We start from the raw sequence: 20,534 nt of genomic DNA, 5'->3' as shown, positions 1-20,534 counted from the left end.
ACACACACACACACACACACGCACACACACGCACACACACACCTCTACCTGCAGAATCTCACAGAGCCTTGATTAAGATTACAGGTTCAACTTCTTCTTTCCCAATAAGAACCCATTCAACTAGTGCCTGAGATTCCTGGAATGCTTCATCGTGATAATAAAGCATCTCAGTACCTTTAGCCTTCAGCCAATGACCTTTGCTCAATCCTGGATGCTCCTACTCTACATCCCCAAAACTATATAATCCTTGAGTCACCCAAAGTAAAGTTTATGTGTCTTCGCACAGTGGGTCCCAGTGTCAACATTATTGTACATACGCACAGGGCTTACCCTCCCTTCAGTCATCTTTGCTCCATTTGCCCTCCTGGACTGATATTGGCCAACAATTCCTGGGGACAGAGAGGGTCACTGTCTGTGTGTGTGTGTGTGTGTGTGTGTGTGTGTGTGTGTGTGTGTGTTGGCTTCAGTAGTGGTGTTCCACCTTGGGCTTTCCAGTTGAAATCTAGCTGTTCATGGTTCCATTCTTGTTCTCTTGGGGTTTTCTCACAGGCTCTTTTCTTAAATTCCATTCCATGTTATTCACTATGTCTTTTTATTTTTATTTTTTATTTATTTTTAACTTTTGTATTTTTCTTTTTTATTAGATATTTTCTTTATTTACATGTCATATGATATCTTCTTACCCAGTTTATCCTCCAAAAAAACCCAAAACACCAAAACCCAAAAACAACAAGAACAAACCCCTGTACCTTTCCCTCCAGCTCACCGCCCCACCTCTTCCACTTCCTGGCCCTGGCATTCCCTTACACTGGGGAATAGAACCTTAACAGGGCCAAGGGCCTCTTCACCCATTGATGACCAACTTGGCCATCCTCTACTATACATATGCTGCTGGAGCAATTAGTCCCACCATGTGTACTCCTCTTTGGTTGGTGGTTTAGTCCCTGGGAGCTCTGAGGGTACTAGTTAGTTCATATTGTTGTTCATCCTAAGGGGCGGCAAACCCTTTAGCTCCTTCGGTCCTTTCTCTTGCTCATTCATTGGGGACCCTGAACTCAGTTCAATTGATGGCTGTGAGCCTCTCTTCTGTATTAGTTGGGTACTGTCAGAGCCTCTTAGGAGACAGCTATATTAGGCTGGATTGTTCTTCCTCCAGTCTCTGCTCCGTAGTCAGTCTCTGCAACTCCTTCCATGGGTGTTTTGTTCCCCCTTTTAAGAAGGAATGAAGTGTCTACCTTTTGGTCTTCCTTCTTCTTGAGTTTCTTGTGGTTTGTAGATTGTATGTACTTCATGTATTACGATCTTCTGGGCTAATATCCACTTATCTGATAAGTGTCTTTTTAAAAAATTATACCTCCCTCCCTTTATCTGTCTGTGTGTCTGAATTCTGAAAAAAACTATCAATTTCAGTTAAGAGAATTTCAAAGTTATCTTTGGCAAAAGGACCAGTTAGCCCCAATGAGACCCTCAGTTTACAGTATTTCAACATATGTGTTCAAAAATCAGTCCCCAAAAATGGTCTCCCTAATTTCTCTAAAATTACATAATCATCAAAGTCAAAGGCTATCCAAAGTATACACAAAACCATGAAAACTCCTTAGATTGGGGTTTCAGTTGACTTTGTAAAGCATTGCTATGGATTATCCATGAATGGAATTTGCTGGTGTTAATCCCTTCTTATATTCATCTTAATTTGGTTTCAAGGAGTTAATTAGCTGCTCAAAAAAAAAAACCCTGTATTTTTATGAAATATTCAGGATGAGGTTATTTTAGAGCTAAGGAAGAGAAGTATCAGGATCCTTATGAGACTGCACAGATGTTTATAAAACTATTGTCCTTGCACCTCTACCTAGCATAAAGAAAAAATTTAGTGAAGATTTGTAGGAAGAATAAAGAGGAAGCTAAGGAGGAAGGGACAAAGAGATGAAGAGAGGGAAGAAAAAAGAGAGGGGAAGAAAGAAGAGAGGAAGAAATAGTATAGACATAATGTTTTTGTGCAATGTAAAGGTTATCCTTGTTTTATTCAATGCTGACTTCTCTGCCTTCATACCCTATTTACACATGGACACGGCATCTCCTGTTTTAAGTTTATTTAAACAATTCTTACTATTTATTTTCTGCCTTGTCAGTAAATGCTGATCACCCAATGACTGGGTAGAAGATATATAGGGCAGAGGCTTCTCCTAGTGAGAGAGAGAGAGAGAGAGAGAGAGAGAGAGAGAGAGAGAGAGAGAGAGAGAGAGATTCATATTGGCCACAAGTAGTAGAGGATTTGAGAAGACACAATGAGAAGAAAACACCTGAAGCCCAAAGAGCCAGACCAATAATACTATGCAAGAATCATGGGACAAGGCTGGATTAGCCTAGAGGTTACTATAGACCATGTATGTAACTGCTCAATATTGAGGTGAAGCTGGAGATAAATCTTGGCTTCTCTGTGTGGTTATTGGGACTAGCAAAGGTAAAGAAATACAGCTGCCATATTAATTCACTGTTTATATTTATATTAAAATTAAAAATAGTTCAGATTTACAAAATAAAGAGAGGGTGAGAGAACAAAGGACTAAGGGAATGAGGAGTGAGGCAGGACAGTCTTCAGGCCTTGCCACTGTTCTAGTACATCAAGGAAGAGCTACATGACTACCTTGAGGAAAGCCTTTGAGAGCAGTGGGTCAGTAAGACCTTTGGAACATCCAACGCCTGCTACCTCATATAGTCTTTTGTTTCATACTGAAACTTTACCAATAGCCTATCAACTGCAAACTGGAGCCCAAGGCTAGAGAGAAAGGTCAGGACCAGAGCTGAGGTCTACTTATGGACAGGAAGATCTGAAGCAACATATGTATACATGTTCTTTCCCTATTGGGGATCCATAGTCCTATACTCAGAGAAAAGTGAGTGGGGAGAACTATAGTTTTAGAATTCATATAATTAAAAACCAAGATCTGTTGGAAAAATACTTCCGATTTACGGGTGTGTATACCATATCCATCAGAGATCTGTAGAGTGAGGTTTTTGGATATCTTCTTCCATGATATTCAACATTCCCAAGGGAACATGTTGCAAGGTCTAATAAAATAAGACATTTCTTATTATACATATTTGAAAAGTTATTTTTTGCTCTCAAATCTATGTGTTAGGGCAGGGGTAGGGAATGCTGGGGCACCGAGAGAATTGGGGGAATTAATATTTTCCTCCTGTGGCAGACACTGGATGGGGCAAACTGGGTCTCCTTTGGAGAATTTATAATTGGGGTGGATACAATTTACTTTTTTGCGACCACTGTAGTCAGATACTCTAATGTAAATTATTGCTAAGCTTTTGAGAAAAATCACTCATTTCTCATGGGTGTATAAGAAGAGTAATGTAAATCCAACAATACCAACAACTACAAAAACAACAATAAGAAAAAAAAAAAACAAGGCAATGATTGCAACACAGAATTAATTGCCTAATACACCGTGCATCTCTAATGCACAGCTCAGCTGCTGGGTTTTGTTTCTTTAGCTGTGACTATCTTGTAGAATGCATTCAATAAATGTCTCTTAATTCATTGCTGTCAAGTATGGTGCCCGAGATTAAATCGGGTAGAAAAGCAAGATTTAAAAATGTTTTCTTCTAATCTTAATTACTTTCTTATGTAACTTTCTCCTTACTACCTCCACAAACCTGCAGCAATATAGGAAAAGTAGAGTGTTAATTTAGGCAGTTTTTTGGTGACGTTGATTAATGCAGAAAGATATTACTCACTAATTACAGACAGAAACCCCTTATTTGAACTCAATAACAGTTCTAATTAAAATTCTTACTCTCCCAAAACATGGTTTCCTTAACCTGGTTTAATTATTTTTGTGAGTCTTGCCTATGACCTCACATTAATTTGGATGGTGCAAACATGCTTCTTTATTTGTCTGGCAATTGTGAGGAAATTTCACATTTTAGCTAATATCAACATTAGCCAAAGATGCCAGCTGATTAATTGGGCTTAGAGATGTGTCACATGTGCACTTAAAGTACAGATAAATGGTGAACATTAGTGATGACTATTTAATAATGACATGAAAGATTTTAGCTGATTCATATCATTTTTTAAAATTAAACTTGAGCTTGTTAGCTTTAATTAGTACAAATTCAGGAGGCAACCTTATCTAAAAGATTCTGGAATTTGTGTTGTTTCAAGATGGTCCCCAAGTCAAATGCAAAATGTATATCAAAATTTAAAACACTTAACATACTTGGTCTATGGATTTAAAATGAGTTCTCAAAATGTAAGCAAATTAAAGAATGTATTCTTTAGCTAGAACAATATATGCAGAATAAGATTTCATAAAGGAATATTTGTGACAGAGAAGGGGACACAGTCCCTGATGTCCATAAACACTAAATATACATTTCTACAAGAGAAGCATGTAAATCCAATCAAGAGACCATATATAATGCTACATATAGGTTTCAGATGTAGAACATCCATTCTCTTATAAGTGTGTTCTTCATTCATCCATGAGAGAACATGCTCACACTGGGCTGACGCCACAGGAAGGAAGGCTTGGTCTTTCTTTGTATGCTTTGCCCTGCCTACTTCATGCCTCCCTCAGGAAGACTACTCTCACAGAGTAGGCTTGTGCTGGTGATGAATAACGAACTGAATGCTTGCAATGATGAACTTAGCACCAGAACGACCACATCACAGAAGAATACTGGCATACATCTGTTCTCATCTTGGAAGAGTCTCCCTCCTTAATTATTTAGGCAAAAAAAAAGAAAGGACGAGGGGGAAGTGCAGAAGAGTAGAAGAGGAAGGAGGGAAAGAAAAGAGAGGAGACAGGAAAGAAATGGTAAGAGAAAGAAACTGAGGGAGAAAAATAAATGACAAATTGATATTCATAATATAATTCATGAGTTTACACCCACTGCAAAAGAATAGAAAAATATTCACAAAAGTACCAGGTAAAATCATTCTTAGATGTGAGTTCACACTAGGTTTCCTATTCTTTCTTTTTCCTGTATTTCCCAAGTATTTTTAATTAAATATGCTTAACATTATTAACAAGATCCCAAATGTGCTAAATTTAACATATTCAATCATTCAATCCTTCATAGGTTTTCATTAAGTATAGTTAGAAATATTAAGCTACACATGCAGAAATATACCCATCTGCCTAATTACTCAAACATAAAGATAGAGACACACAGGTACACACATATATACAAACAAACATACACAAATGCTTGTATATATATACATATGAACAGAAGAAAATGTATACATATATGCACACATAATTAAATACTCATGCATATAGATCTACAAATATAATGATTGATTTTGTTCACCTCAATAATATACCAGGTACAATACATAAATGTTTTAAAGGGACTCTCATAGATACTTAACAACACTGTCTTATTTGTTATCTGTACATATAGGCATACATCTGTTTGCCACAATAAAGAAAAAATAATAAACTTGTCATATGACAAGGGTCAAACAATTCATTTGACGTTATTTTGCATTGTTTCACATGCAGGGCTACATCTATACATTTGAGAGTTGGGTTTTTAAGACAAAAAAAGGCAAAATAGAGACTTGTAATTTAATTCATTTTAATATAACAGGATACATACTGAAAAGTAATTATGGCTATCTATGTTTTCAATTGTCTACACAGTGTGTTTTTAATCTCAATTTACACGACAAAGAAAATATAAAAGTCTTAACACTGCTTAACAAGCAGACTGGGGAGAGCTGTGGCCTATACTCTATACCCATGTTTTACCAATACTCTGAAATCTGCAGTTATTACTTAGATTTGTTAGAAGAAAAGGTATATCCTTAAGAATTTCTTTAAAACTTTTAACTGATGTAAGTAACTTAGAAGTGATAAAGCTTAAATTGTTAAAATTAAGAGATTCAAAGATAAACATAAATTCAGTACATCATATACCAGAATAAGACAGCATGTCACTTAATAAATTTGTGTCCTTTAGAAGATGACCAGTGTTCGATCACTTAAAAGAGAACACACATGAATGAGCCCACTGCACTGCATCTAGTTTGTTCATGCCTTCATTCAGTGTCCTCCAAGACATTATTGACACTGTCACAAATTCTTGTTAGTCTTCAATCAGAGATTTCGTGTCATCCAATTTCACACATCCTATAGTTACCTTTGCTTCTACAATACTAAGTGAAATATTCTAGAAATAAAATATTGTATAAATTATCCTTGATGCCATTCCAGATATCCCATCAAGATCTTGCCCTGCCTTGCATTGTCCTGGGAGGGAATACTCCCTAAGTACATTTGCAGGCTGCATGTTATTGCTGTCCTTCGTATGTCAAGGTTTGTTTCCAAGTGACACTCATATAACTTAATAATGGCCTCATGAGAAGGGATGCTTTGAACTCAGGTGATATGAGGAGAAACTAGAATATGCCTTGTTTAAGTAAAAAGGTAAAATGTAACAACCAGGATGAAAGAGAAAAAGTTAATGAGCTGAGATTCCTGGGACTCATTATGAGAGGATTGTCAAGAATGTTTTATGCTGGCTTTTTGGTCACACTTGAAACTGTGACAGTAGTGGCTCCCCTGCATAGTGAGTGTGGAGTCAGCATAGATAAGGCAGTAAGGATGGAGTTTAGTGCTGTCTGTGCATGGTCTAGAATATTCTCTGGGCATCATGAACTGTACACCTGTGAGTAAGAGGAAATAACATCAACAGTTCACTACAGGCAAGAAAAGTGTAGTAATGTTCTTATACAAAACATTAAGTTCCATTGCTTTTTAACTATTTAATTGTATTATTTATGTGGCTGTGGCTGTATGTGTGTATGCCATGTGGTCTGTTATAATTCTCAAATTCTCTTCATATCTCTTCTCAGTGTCTCCTAATATTGTTTTTTTAAATGAAATATACCTTCATTTCAATGATTGAGATAGTTGTCTCGGTTAGACTTGGAATGAACCAAAGAGTCCACCTTTCATGTCTGAGAGAGCATTTTTAGGAATCGTTAAAGAGAGGAGGGGATGATCCCCCAAAATAAACAACACTTGCTGGTGACAAACTAGACATAAACAGGTCTGAGAGAAAGTGGAGCTGCAGTTTCCTGCCCATCTTCTCTCCTTGTTGCTGAATACATCCATTTTGCTGCCGCCACTGTTCTCATCCTTTGTGGACATTAGAACAGAGATTTTAGGTCTTCCACTGTGGACTGAAAATCAGCAGAGTTTCAGGAACCCTCTGAACTTTCAGTACCATTTTGTACTGCTGAGGAATCTAGTCCTATTGTCTTAGTGAAGATGTTTATTGCTGTGATAAGACATCATGACCATGGGAAATTTTATAAAAGATAATACTTGATTGGAACTGGTTTGCATTTTCAGGAATTGAGCCTATTACCACCATGGCAGGAAGCACGTAGTTAGGCAGGCAGACATGTTGCTAGAGAAGGAGCCAAGAGTTCTACATACAGGTCAGCAGCCAGTAGGACATGACAGTGATACTGGACCTGGACTGAGCATCAGAAACTTCAAAGCCCAACACAGTGACACACTTCCTCTAATAAGGCCACACCTAATAGTGCCACTCCTTATGAGTCTATGGATGCCATTTTCTTTCTTTTTTTTTTTCCTTTTTTCCTTCTTCTTTTTTAATGCTTAGTCATTTTTTATTGGATATTTTATTTATTTACATTTCAAATGTTATCCCCTTTCCCAATTTCTCCACCCCCCAGAAACTGCCCATCCTTTCCCCCCTCCTTCTGCCTCTCTGAGGGTATGCTCCAACCCACCCACTCACTCCAATCTTGATTCCCTCGCATTCCCCTACACTGAGACATAGAGCCTTCACGGAACCAACGGCCTCTTCTCCCATTGATGCCAGACAAGGCATCCATGGGTCCCTCCATGTGTACTCCTTAATTGTTGGTTTAGAGCATGGGAGCTCTGGTTGGTTGATATTGTTGTTCTTCCTATGGGGTTGCAAAACCTTTCAGCTCCTTCAGTCCTTTCTGTAACTCCTCTACTTGGGACCCCATGGTCAGTTCAATGGTTGGCTGCTCACAGCCACCTCTGTATATCTTAGGCTCTGGCAGAGCCTGTCAGGCTACAGTTATATCAGGCTCCTGTCAGCATGTTCTCCTTGGCATCCACAATAGTGTCTAGGTTCGGTGACTGTATATCAGATGGATCCCCAGTTGGGGCAGTCTCTGAATGGCCTTTCCTTCAGTCTCTGCTCCACATTTTGTCTCCATATTTGCTCCTGAGTTTGTTACCCTTTCTAAGAAGGGCCAAAGCAGTCACAGTTTGGTCTTCCTTCTTCTTGAGTTTCATGTGATCTGTGAATTGTATCTTGGGTATTTGGAGCTTTTGGGTTAATATCTACTTATCAATGAGTTCATATTATGTGTGTCCTTTTGTGATTGGGTTACCTCACTCAGGATGATATTTTCTAGTTCCATCCATTTGCCTAAGCGTTCCATGAATTCATTGTTTTCCATAGCTAAGTAGTACTCTATTTTGTAAATGTACCATATTTTCTGTATCCGTTCCTCTGTTAAAGGACATCTGGGTTCTTTCCAACATTCTGGGTATTATAAATAAGGCTGCTATTTTCATTCACACCATACCTATGGATAGAGAAGTCACCAGGGATTCTCACCCTCTAGTATAAAGACAGCCATATCAAGTAAGCCAATCTAATAAAATCTCTTTGTGATATATATATATATGTATACATATATATACATATATGCATATATATGTATTTAATTAATGAACTATGCTATATTCTGCTTTTCAGTATTTCTGTCAGATCTCTGTGAATAATTTCTATCATGGTAAGAATTCATTGATCCCTCCCTCTGCTTCTCTGTGTCTCTTCATCTTTACATTTGAAAACAATGTACTACAATGCTCCTTGCCCCCTTATGATATTTCTAGGGTTTTAATTTTCTCATAATAAAGTCTAGTTTGTCTTAATATGTGCAACAGAAACAAAATAGAACTTGACTAGTTTTGCATTCTCTGGGTAAGGTTGCTTAATTGAGAAATGTCCCCAGTAGACTCTAGAATTTGGATACTTGTGCCCATATGGTGGTGCTGATTGCAGGTTAGGAGACATTTGCAATAGATAGCCTCCTGCAGAAAGCATGTCACTTGGGGAGATTTGAGGGCATGTAGTCTTGTCATACTTCCACCTTATTGTTTCTGCTTTCTGTGTGAGGTTGGTGTGATCTCCATCTTTGTGCTCTGGCTGCCTGATACCAATGCCTGTCATCCCTTTGGAACCTCAAACAAAAATAAACACTCATTCTATAAGTAACTTTTTGTCGTGGTGCTATACCACAGCAATAGGAAAAAAAAGTGAGTGGCTCACTGGGTAAATGTCTCAGATCTACTGCCCTGAAAGGTTTGAAATGTTGATTGTCATCTGTGAAGGACATACAAGTCTTCCTTTCAATCTTGTTACTTAACATAACTGGCACAGTATCAGGAGTCTCTGCCACCCCACAGCTTCAGTGTGCTCACAGACTTGTAACTAGAATCTAGACTCCAGGTCCTAAATGAAGCACAATTCAGAGCTCAGGATATGACTTAAAACTGTAGAGTATGACATTAAAGTAGTTCTGAGGACAACACACAGAGGTCAGAGCCAACAGAAGGTAATTTTCACCCTTTTTTAATACAAACAAATTTCATCATCTACCAAAGGTGAGAAATCTCCATAAAATTTCAGAATTCACCAAAGTCGATGTAGCCAGAATGATGATTTGCCAAACTCACTATTATTTTGAAATCCCTTCTTTACTTCTTTTTGCAAGAAAAGGCTTAACAATTGTAGGTTTTGCTTCTTCTGAGTTACACAGATGTTTCAAGAAAATTCCATACAATGAGACTCTAAGGAATGATGAATTTAGAGGAAGTCTAAACATAAGCTGGTGGACAGCACAATTTTAATGGGTTTGCATATCCAAACCAGAAATGGTTCAAGCACCTTCACAAGAGAATGAAAGGGAAGGGCTCGACAGAAACAACATGGACATAAGTATTTGGTTATAGTCGCATGAGTGCTTTGTTTAGTTTCTGTCTCTGGAAAGTTCCTTATTATATAACAATAGAGTTAGTTGGGATCTGTTCAAGATGAAACTTGTTTTGGTTCAATATTTTTCGAGAAATGGCCTAAACTAAGTATCAAATACATTTGTAAATGTAGACAGGTAATGATTGCAGTTATTATTTTTCATCTTTAATTTTTTATTTTGTGTGTGTATATATGTGTGTGTGTGTGTGTGTAAGTATACACTATTAGAAAGTGCACATACAAATGTGTGTACATGTGTGAACAAGGCAGAGGACAACCTTGGATGTCTTTCCTCAAGTGCCCCCCACCTAAAACAAGATCTTATTGAAACCGGATCTTCTCACTTGCTGGGGAACTCCCCAAGAAGTTTGGTCTGGTTTTAGGTAAGCTATAGGAATGTGTAACTCTACCTCCCTTGCACTAGGGCTATTAAGGTAAGTGCTTGGTGCAAGCTCTTTACAGATTCTCTTATCTCCCCTCCCCCTCTTTTATGCCTAATTGTTGCTTCTTTGACTGTCTTCCAGGGTTGGTCTCCTTTAATTTATTCAACCAAGCAATGTTGCCTTTCTTCATGGAAGGGAAAAGAATTTCTTCAACTCACTTATGTTCTTTCAAATCCCTCCTTTCCTGGGTGAATGGGGCTATATGCTAGGAGTCAGATGTCCATTTGGCAATAGTTTATATTTAACACACTTAAGATAAAATCCTGTAAGCCAAGATGATTAGTTTAAGAACTCGGGCTACTGAGGACATCTCCAAATTCTGGGACCAATAATCATAAAAATCACTAGAGACTTTGCAAATGATAGCTTTCTGAGGTCTTTCCTTTATATACCCTGGAAAGAGAATAAGCACCTACACACTTAACACAATGTTTCCCAAATTTAGATGATCAAAGGAGTGTGGATCTGGGGATGTAGATCTGTCAATATAGTGCTTTCTTGGAATTCAGGGAGTCCCAGTATACCATTAGTGGGATGTGGTAGTACCTTTAATTCCTCTGCCTGGGACTTGAAGGGAAGTGGATCAGAAATTCTGGATGGTCATCAGCAGCACAGTAGGATCAAAATCAGCTTTGAACACAGTGAATCACCCTTTTTAATGAATAAAAAAGCACTAGGCAGGTAAAATGTTTTCCATGCTCTAGATAAATTTGATTTTATTCTCTACTTCACGCTTGTTAAGTAGTCTCTATAGAGGTATAGAACTGAGAATTTCTCAGCTGCTTCTCTCTCCCCTCTCACCACAGATACAGGGTCCCAGAACCTTGATAAACTCTTCCCTTATCTACCATCATCTTTGCCACCAACTTTCTAAGTGGCCTGCTGGAATGGATGCTTGCTCCCTGGGCCATCTACCTCTCCAATGTCACTTGCTCACTTTACAACTCCCCTTCTGTCTGTCTGTAACTCTTTATTCCTGATCCACTCTCCCCAAGAAGCCATTTGTGATCCCTTATTATGAAGAATTTCCTATAAAAATAAATTATATTATGCTTTGTTTGGGGGAAAATCCTGATGGGGAAACAGCTGCAGACATCAACTCTGTGCAAACAAGTTCAAAACAAAATCCGACCAGCTGCTCTATGTGAGTCCTCTGAGAGCTGAGATCAGCTGTCCTGCTACCCGCCCATCAGCCTACAGAGAACCGGGAGCTGGGAAGAAAATGAAAAAGCACTAGGATGTAGGGGCAAAGAGGAACAAAAATGCCCTATCCCAAAACATATGCACTTGTGATGATCTTTCTTTATTCATATAGTTTGGTGACATCAAGGAAAAAAAAAACCAAGATCTGTTCTATCCAAAGGAAGGCATTGACATCTACACAACTCAGGCATTTCTGGGCTGAGACAGATTGGAATTGAATGTTAAACAACAATTGAGGAAATTTAAATGACTCCCCTTTTTCAAGACTGCAAGTATCAATGTTTTCTGATTTAAAATATTTTTTCAAATTCAAATAAAAAAGTTTGAAAACTCTATCCACTTTCTGTATTATTTTTAACTTCGAAAATATGAGGAATCTCCTAAGTGTCAAGGATTGGCTTGTACTGAATGGTCTGCTAGTGTAATTATTCTTGACACTTAAACCCTTCTAAGCATAAACTCATTTCTCTAAGGTAAAAGAATTCTATCCTGCTAATGGAGCCCACCTATTGATATAGATGCCTTTCCACATATGATGGGGATGGAGTCAGCATTAGGCAATAATACAGTCAAAAATGTTACAGACTGAAAATTCACATGAATATGTACTTACTAGTTTACCAAACCTGATGGCAACAATAGGTACACTGTGATGTGTTCCCCTTGTTGATTGTGTGATTGATAAGCTGGAGGCTCACTGCTGTTGACAAGCACTACAAATAGCCTAAGAATAATCAAACATCAAAATCTAAAAGACATTCCCTAAAACACATATACCATTTTTGTATCATTTTGAAGATGGAAATTCCTAAGTTCCACTTTCATACATAACAGACTGTTGTACCAAGTTGCCCAATAGTTTCCTTAGGCAGAGCTAAGACATTTTGTGCTCACAAAGAGTAAATTAATCATTGTAAGATATTTGCAAAATGTTAATCTTCATATCACAAGGTACATTCTTACCATATTCTGAGCCAAACTTGGATATTGCTTGAACAAAAATCTATATCATGGAATCAGTCCCTTGGAGCAAAACCATTTGAACAAGTTCCAGCTAATTTCTCTTAAAATTTAGGGCTCAGAGTTATGTGAAATATGCAAATTGAATTCTGAGAAATGAGGATTAAAATGTGATCATTATTTTTTAATGTTAGATGGATGTTAATTTCAACCTACGTTGATTTATAATTTGGGTGTTTCATAATATTTTTCTACACATTTAGGAATTTATTTAAAAAGTGCTTTTATTCCCTTATTATATATAACTGTGCTTATATATGGTTTCCCTCTTTTCTTAAATTTATACAGTTAGATATTGGCTCCAACTTTAGGCATATAAAATTTTACCCAATTATTTTCAACTCACAAGTATATAAGCATGTCTACGGTTTATGATTTTTCCATCCAATATGCCTTCTATTCTTTTAGCTTCTAGCTATCAAAGAAATTAAAACATCATTGTTTTCTATGAATTTTTCCTTTAAACTTACAGCCCTGTATTAGGCTAGCTTTTCTTATAGACACGTATTAAAAATCATTTCACCCACATCCCTTTTTTTTTTTTTATCTAATCCATTCTACTTTCTTCACAATTACAATGGAACTACCTTTCTATAGCCCTCATGGCCAGGGATATACCCATAATAGAATCCTTTGTGAGGTTCCACAAAATCTCCACATAAATCTTGTACATTTCAGATAATTCTCTGAATGGAAGAAAACAAGAAGCTGAGGAAATGAAAAAATTGCCTGTTTTATTTTTAACCAAAACAGTAAAATTAAAGCTATATATATATATATTACAGAATTCTCCCCTGCCGCCTGCTCTCAGTCTCATTGCTAGTTGGCTCAGAGAAATTACACATAGCATTTCCTTATATGAATTTTTAAATGTACGTTGATTTCCTAACATCCTTTTTTATTTTCTGTTTCCCATTTTATAGTATTAGTTTTTTGTTAAATTTTGAGGTACATGCAAATCCCAATAAAACTGGCGGGCTTATATATTGGTTCAGTTTTTACATGAGGATTAAATATGCTTGAATCTGTCTCTAATATCAAAATACTAGGTTAAGGTGGACTTATTAGCCTGGCTTAAGTTTTCATGGTTGGAATACATTGCACATTGTAGTACATACAATTTTGTTTTTTAAACAGATTAGCCCTATTTACATTCTCCACTGTCCCACCTTAGTAGTGACTTACCCTACCCTCCTGCCTGGGAGTCCCATAAAGATGTTACAAAAAGAAAGCTGCTGAGCTCCAGAAGTTACTAGTTATAAATGGGATGAAGCCATTGACGTCTGTTACTAAGATGGAGCAGAGCAATACCTTGATTTCACTTGATAATATTTTTCTGTTATTTCCATTAAATTTTAAACAGCCTATCTGATTTTTGCCAAAACCATAATGCTTAGTATATAGCAGACATTAAAATTTGTCTGTTGGATGAATAAATAAGTTAAATTTTGTCCAGAGAAGAGAAAACATGCTGTCATCCTAAAAGGCCTTTTCTTTTAATATCACTTGTGCCTGTGTGCATGTGTGTAGATTGAACATCACTGACAAAGATGCATAGGTGTAGTTATGACACCTTTTAAGAAGAATGTGATAGCTGCAATGTAATCAGTAATTTTTACATCAGCAAATATTAGACACTTGGAAGGTGTTGAGTAATGTTAAGCAAAGATAGTACTTAAACAGTCCAAGGTTTCTTAACATTGAATGTTTGTACTAGGTACCCCAGAAGTAACTTCCTAAGCTGTGAACAGATGGCATCTAGGACTCATTCTATTATACCATCTCCACAATGACTCATTACTACTGGCCCTCTCTAAATGAAATGCAAACTCAATTGTGCAGGGATTTCCTCATTTTAACATACAATGAGATCTTCCTTCCATAAAAGGTGGGGGTGGGATATAGAGAGTTCAAATTTATAAGTTAGTAGATTTCTATTCAATTGAAGTCTTGAATATTTGCAATATTCTCAACTGTAATATGCTATTTCAGCCATAATGTTCTTCTGCTTGAGGAATTGTCTACATAGGGTCCTATGAGCATCTAGAAGACATAGTGGGGTGTAGGAAGCTGGAAAAAAAGAATTATAGAGTATGTACTGTGGATTTGTTTCTATGATTTCTTTGGCTAGAAATTTCTCAGAGAATTTGCATTTGATCATAACCACAGCTCTCTGGGCAAAAGGTAATCAGTCTTCAGTTATCACCACTCAAAACACAGTTGTACTATAGGCAACTGAATAGAGTTCAAACTTTCCCCATTGCTCACAAGTTACTTAGTGGGAATAACTCACAGACATCAACGCAAGATTTACATGCTCAAATAGAAAGTTCTTATCATAGTAAGTTCATAGTGAAAATGATGCTGAGTGGTATTTTTTTTCTCTATGAATTCTTTTTTAAATTTATCTTTATTTTCTATGTATAGGGTTTTGTCTGAATGAATGTCTGTGCATCCTGTGCATGCCTGGTGCCTGTGAAGGCCAGAAGAGAGTTATAGGGTATTTTTCACCATATGGATTCTAGGAATCAAAGTCAGGCCCTCTGGTAGAACAATTAGCACTCTTAACCACTGATTGCTATTCCAGATGACAAATATAGGGATAGAGAAACTTTAAAATGATGTGAACATCCAGTTATGTGGTCAAACTCCAACCAGCCCCAGGAAAGACAAGGAGGAAAGCTTGAGTTCCTTGGTTCTATCCAAATGCATCTTTAAACCACTACTTGGTGCTGCAGAAAACTGTCTGAATGCTAAAAGAGAGTAGATGAAAACTATAAGTCATGATACTCATACAGTGATTTTTGCTTTAAACTTGTAGTTAAAATTTTCAAGGTGATAATGTGGCTCTATTTTTAGTCATATGTACCTACAGCCATTCAGTCTAACTAGCACTGTTTGTTGAAGATACTACTATTTCTCTACTGTGCATTTTTGGCTTCTTTGTCAAAAACTAGGTGTCTGTAGGTGTGAGGAGTCATGTGCAGGTCTTCAATTCCATTTCCCTGATCTATTTCAATGCCAATAATATGCTGTTTTTATTTCTATAGCTCTGTAACTCTGTAAGACAGACTGAAATCTGGGATGATGATACATATGAAGGGCAGTTCTTTATTTATCTAGGAGGTTTTATTGACTGTGTATCTTTTGTGAATCTATGAGAGCAAACCTGATATTCTAGAAATGTGATAAAATGTTAAGAGTTTACAAAGTTTAAAAAAACAAAACAAAACAAAACTACAAAACTGAGCTTTGAGTCTAAAGCTCAGGGAACATTTTGGAAAAGGGGTCAGAAAGAGTCACAGGAAAGGGCATTTGCTGTGAGATTTTATGTCCTAGGAATGACTGAAGTTACACCCATAAAGTCTCACCAACATGACTACCTGCACATGAACTAAGTAGGAAAACAATAATTGACATATTAAAGTGGATTGGGGAATGTCCATGTGGCCTCAGTCTTTCACAGAGAATTACAGGTAACTAAGGAGTGCTAAGAATGGAGAAAATAGTCCTCTCCAGGGAAGTAAATTATCCAATACCAAATGGTCAGCCCCAAAAGCATACGTACAAGTAACGTGGAACAGATTGAGCCAGTTGTGTTCATGAGTATAGGTATGCGAGTTTACATATATGTATGTAATAAAAATTAATAAAAATAGTTGGCATGGGTTTGAAAGAGAGAAACAAGTTGTGTATAGGAGGGTCTGGAGAGAGAAAATGGAAGGAAAATAATGTCATCATCTGATCTTAAAAATGAAATGATTTGAAAATTATGACAAATGAAAAGAAGTGCCGGGCGGTGGTGGCGCACGCCTTTAATCCCAGCACTTGGGAGGCAGAGGCAGGCGGATTTCTGAGTTCGAGGCCAGCCTGGTCTACAGAGTGAGTACCAGGACAGCCAGGGCTACACAAAGAAACCCTGTCTCGAAAAACCAAAAAAAAAAAAAAAATGGAAAAGAAGTGAGTCTATTCTGTAATACACTGCTTGTGTTGCAAGGAACGTCCTTCCCCTTCTTGCGTGTCTCTAAACTGGACCACAGGAAGTATCTCAGAGCATCAAATTTATAACTGATTTTAATATTTTTAAAAATCTATTCCAATTTGTTCCTCAAAGGCAGTGTAGTCACAGAATTATTTAGATTGTCCTTTACATTTTTTTACTCCAATTTGGACGATTGCTAATTAGGTCTTTTTCTTTCCAGTGTCCCAGAACCTAGCTGTCTGAATTACTTATGGAAAAATATGTGAATACATGAAAGCTAAAGGCTGCTGTTAAATATTCATGAAATTTATATGAGAAATCCAGTTCTGATATTCTAGTATTTTAGATTAGAAAATTTATTCTTATAATAGATGATTACAACTTTTTGCAATTGTTTTTGGTGACGGATGGTTTGAAGTTTGTATGCAAGAAAAAGATCATTTTTCTTATATTTGTAAGGTCTTGGCTGGGGACCTTGCATGAAAAGATTGACTGATAAGGAAAAAGCAAATAAAATCGAATTAGACAAAGGGATTATTTCAAATTCAGGCTTATCTACCAGCTTTTAAGTGATGTTGTCTAAAGGATTCACACCTATGTTGAAGAATCTGTGACCTGAATAGAATCATAGAGACAATTCTTGAAAGTCTAGAGCCAACATTACCTTGGGCTTTGTTTAGTTTCCTCAATAGTTATCTTAACAACATGTGTTTCTATGTCTTTAGTCTAACATCATTGTAACTAGTAATAACTAAATATATTACTTTAACAGAAAACTATTTGCAAGCAAGACTGAAGCTAAGCATGTCATCATACCTGATTTGGAATCAATAAGGTAATTTCCTTCTTTACTCTAACCTCTTGCCTCCATTTCCAATGAACTTTGCAAATGCACTAATTTTTGTTTTTGTTTTTTGTTGTTGTTGTTGTTTGTGACTACGTGAGTTTGTGTAAACTGCTCCATAGTATACCATGCCATTCAGAACTATCTGAATTTGTGTTCCCTTGCATAAGTTTCTTATGCTGTATCTGAAAGTAAACTCACATCCCCTTTAGAGGAAGAATTTTCTATCAACTATTTTATACACAAATATAAAAAGAAGGCTGTAGCATTGAACACTTGAGGAAATGGTGGTGTGAAAAGGTATAATAAATATTTGAAAGGCCTATTATTTTCTCTACTTACAATATTTATATCATTCTTTGCCACAGAAGAGATCTTTCACAAATAGAGAATCATTTTATAAATGGAAACATTTCTTGTAAAATGGTACCTTAGGCAATATTCAGAGTTTGTCTCCTTTCTGCAGATTCTCAAAAAATAATTGAGCCCCAAGTATTCATAAGCAAAAAAGGCAAGGCTGGAAAGGTATCTTCTATTTTCCTACAAAGGACCACATTAGGATAAACTCCATATGTGAGATGGAGGGAATAGCGTGAGACTAACCTGCATTTCCTTGTTTCCCCTAAATATTTAAATATTTTGCTCTTATCAGTTTCACAGACTGATAAGCTAAAATCTACTTAAAGATGACAGAAGAGGGAGAGAGGATAAAATGTCCATTTTCTTCAAGGTAAAACATTCTCATACCGATTACGTCTATTCCAATTATTCTGTTGTTTGGAAAGGATAAGCTGATCAACTTGCATCTTTCCCACAATCCATTTCTGTACTTTTGCACTTACACTGTGTGTATGTAATTTAGAGGGTCTTTCTCACTCTGATTTCCCCCATAGCCTCTGAGGAGGAAATTGACTGATTAGCATATTCTGCAAAGGAAGCTCTTGAAGATCCTTATGGAGTTCCTAGTCATTACATTATATAAATCAACTTAATATCATTGACAACACCATAAAGAGCACTTTACGTCAAATTAAAAGCATATTCAGCCTATGGGCTGGGAGTGTTGTTCAGCTGGAAGAGTATTTGCCTTGCATGTAGGTGGCTCTGTATCTCCTCCACAGTACAACAGAAAGCATGCACACTGGCTCATGCGCTTTACCCCAGCTCTGCTCTGGGACACGGTTAAAAGACAATCAGAAGTGCAATGCCACTCAGTCGTAGTATGTTCAAGGGAAGCCTAGGCTGCATGAGATGTAGTCTCCCAGGTAAAAACTAAATCAACTGAAAATGCTTTCAACATCCATGTGGGTTTGTGAAGGAGCTTCTGTTGCTTCCTAAGGATAGATTCTACAAAAAATAATAAAGCAAAATAAAATAAAAAATAAGTATCATGAGCTTCCTGTCTAAGAATCTCATCCATCAGGAAAGACTGGTCAGGTCTTAGAGGAGGTTAGATCTACACCATAGCCAGAGTTAAGCCCAGGATTCATCCTCTTCTTAGGACCTGTATTCATGGTTTTTTTTTTTTTACCCCAACATCTTTTCCATATCCCTAATACCTTACTTGTGAATATATATATACATATATTTACATGTACATATAGGTACACTTATTCACATATACATATTCTCCCCAGACTGATTCTGTTTCAATTTTCTATGTGTGTGTATATATTATATTATGTGTATTTATTTCTACAGATATATGTATATGTATACATATTGAGTTGTGCTTTTCTTGGGGGTTAGAGATTTACTGCAACAAATGTGTGTGTCTGTGTGTGTGTATGTGTGTGCGTGTGTGTGTGTGTGTGTGTGTGTGTGTGTATGTAGGTACGTATGTGGGGAGAGTGGAGGGTATATAGGAGAGCTTGTGGATCAGATGTAAGATCTCTGCTACTATTCCAGCATCATGGACTCTATCCTTCTGAAACTGAAAGCAAGCCCTGAATAAGATCATTCTTGTGAAAGTTACCTTGCTTATGTTCTCACTTCATAGCAATGGAAAAGTAACTATGGCACTTGTCTTTAATATAATGTGTTGTGAGGCACATAGCTACACAATAAATTTGTATACTTTTCACCTGTGAAACAGGAGAAAGTCTGGTAATATGATTTTAACAATCCATTTCATGAATGAAATTTTAGAACTTTTAATGGGAAAATAGAAATACACTCCTTGCACCTATATGAGATAAAAGGTCTTTTTTGAGAAGACTTAACAAATTAAATACAATAGAGATGCAGTAATGATTGAAAAGCAAATATATGTTTTTAAAACAAGTATGTTATACAAAACTATAGGTGAGACCATGATGATGGATAGAATTTAAGATAAACATTGCTTTTAAAGAGAACAATTTTGCCAAAATCTTATGATGGAATCAAAGAGATGGTGGTGTTTGCATCCTAAGGGCTGTAATGAGGGTCATTCTCTATTTTAATTGATAGTTTAGGTCATATGTCAATTTTTTTTCCTACTGAACATGTCCCTTCCCCTATGCATTTTTATTTTACTTCTATGGTAAATAGGAGATTTCCCCTATAGTTCACTGTAGCCCACGCAGTCGTCTCGCCAGCAAGAAGACACGCGGACACTAGGTTCCTTCTGCAGCAACGTTTATTGTCCTCATCCATAGGGAAAAAAGGGTCGAGACAATAATCCGCACTGTTTATATACACCACAGTGTGGTGTGTCTGCCCACAGCACGGCGGCGTGTCTACCCATGATTCGCTGTTCGCTCATTACCCTACGTAACACCCTAGAATGGGCCATGACTTTTCACTCTACGCACATGCACAAACAGTTGTTTACTAGGAGTCGACAGTGGAAGTAGGCGCCATCTTGCCATGGCGAATGCCTCTCCAGCTTCACTGCTCCCCACATCTCTCCCTTTTGTTTTAGTTAAAAGGGAAGGCTAAATGTAGCAAGTCAGAGAGTGCTTTTGCTCTGCCAGGG

Source organism: Mastomys coucha, unplaced genomic scaffold, assembly GCF_008632895.1.
Source record: "Mastomys coucha isolate ucsf_1 unplaced genomic scaffold, UCSF_Mcou_1 pScaffold13, whole genome shotgun sequence".
In the NCBI taxonomy this organism is placed as follows: domain Eukaryota; kingdom Metazoa; phylum Chordata; class Mammalia; order Rodentia; family Muridae; genus Mastomys; species Mastomys coucha.
Note: the sequence above shows the minus strand (reverse complement) of the source record.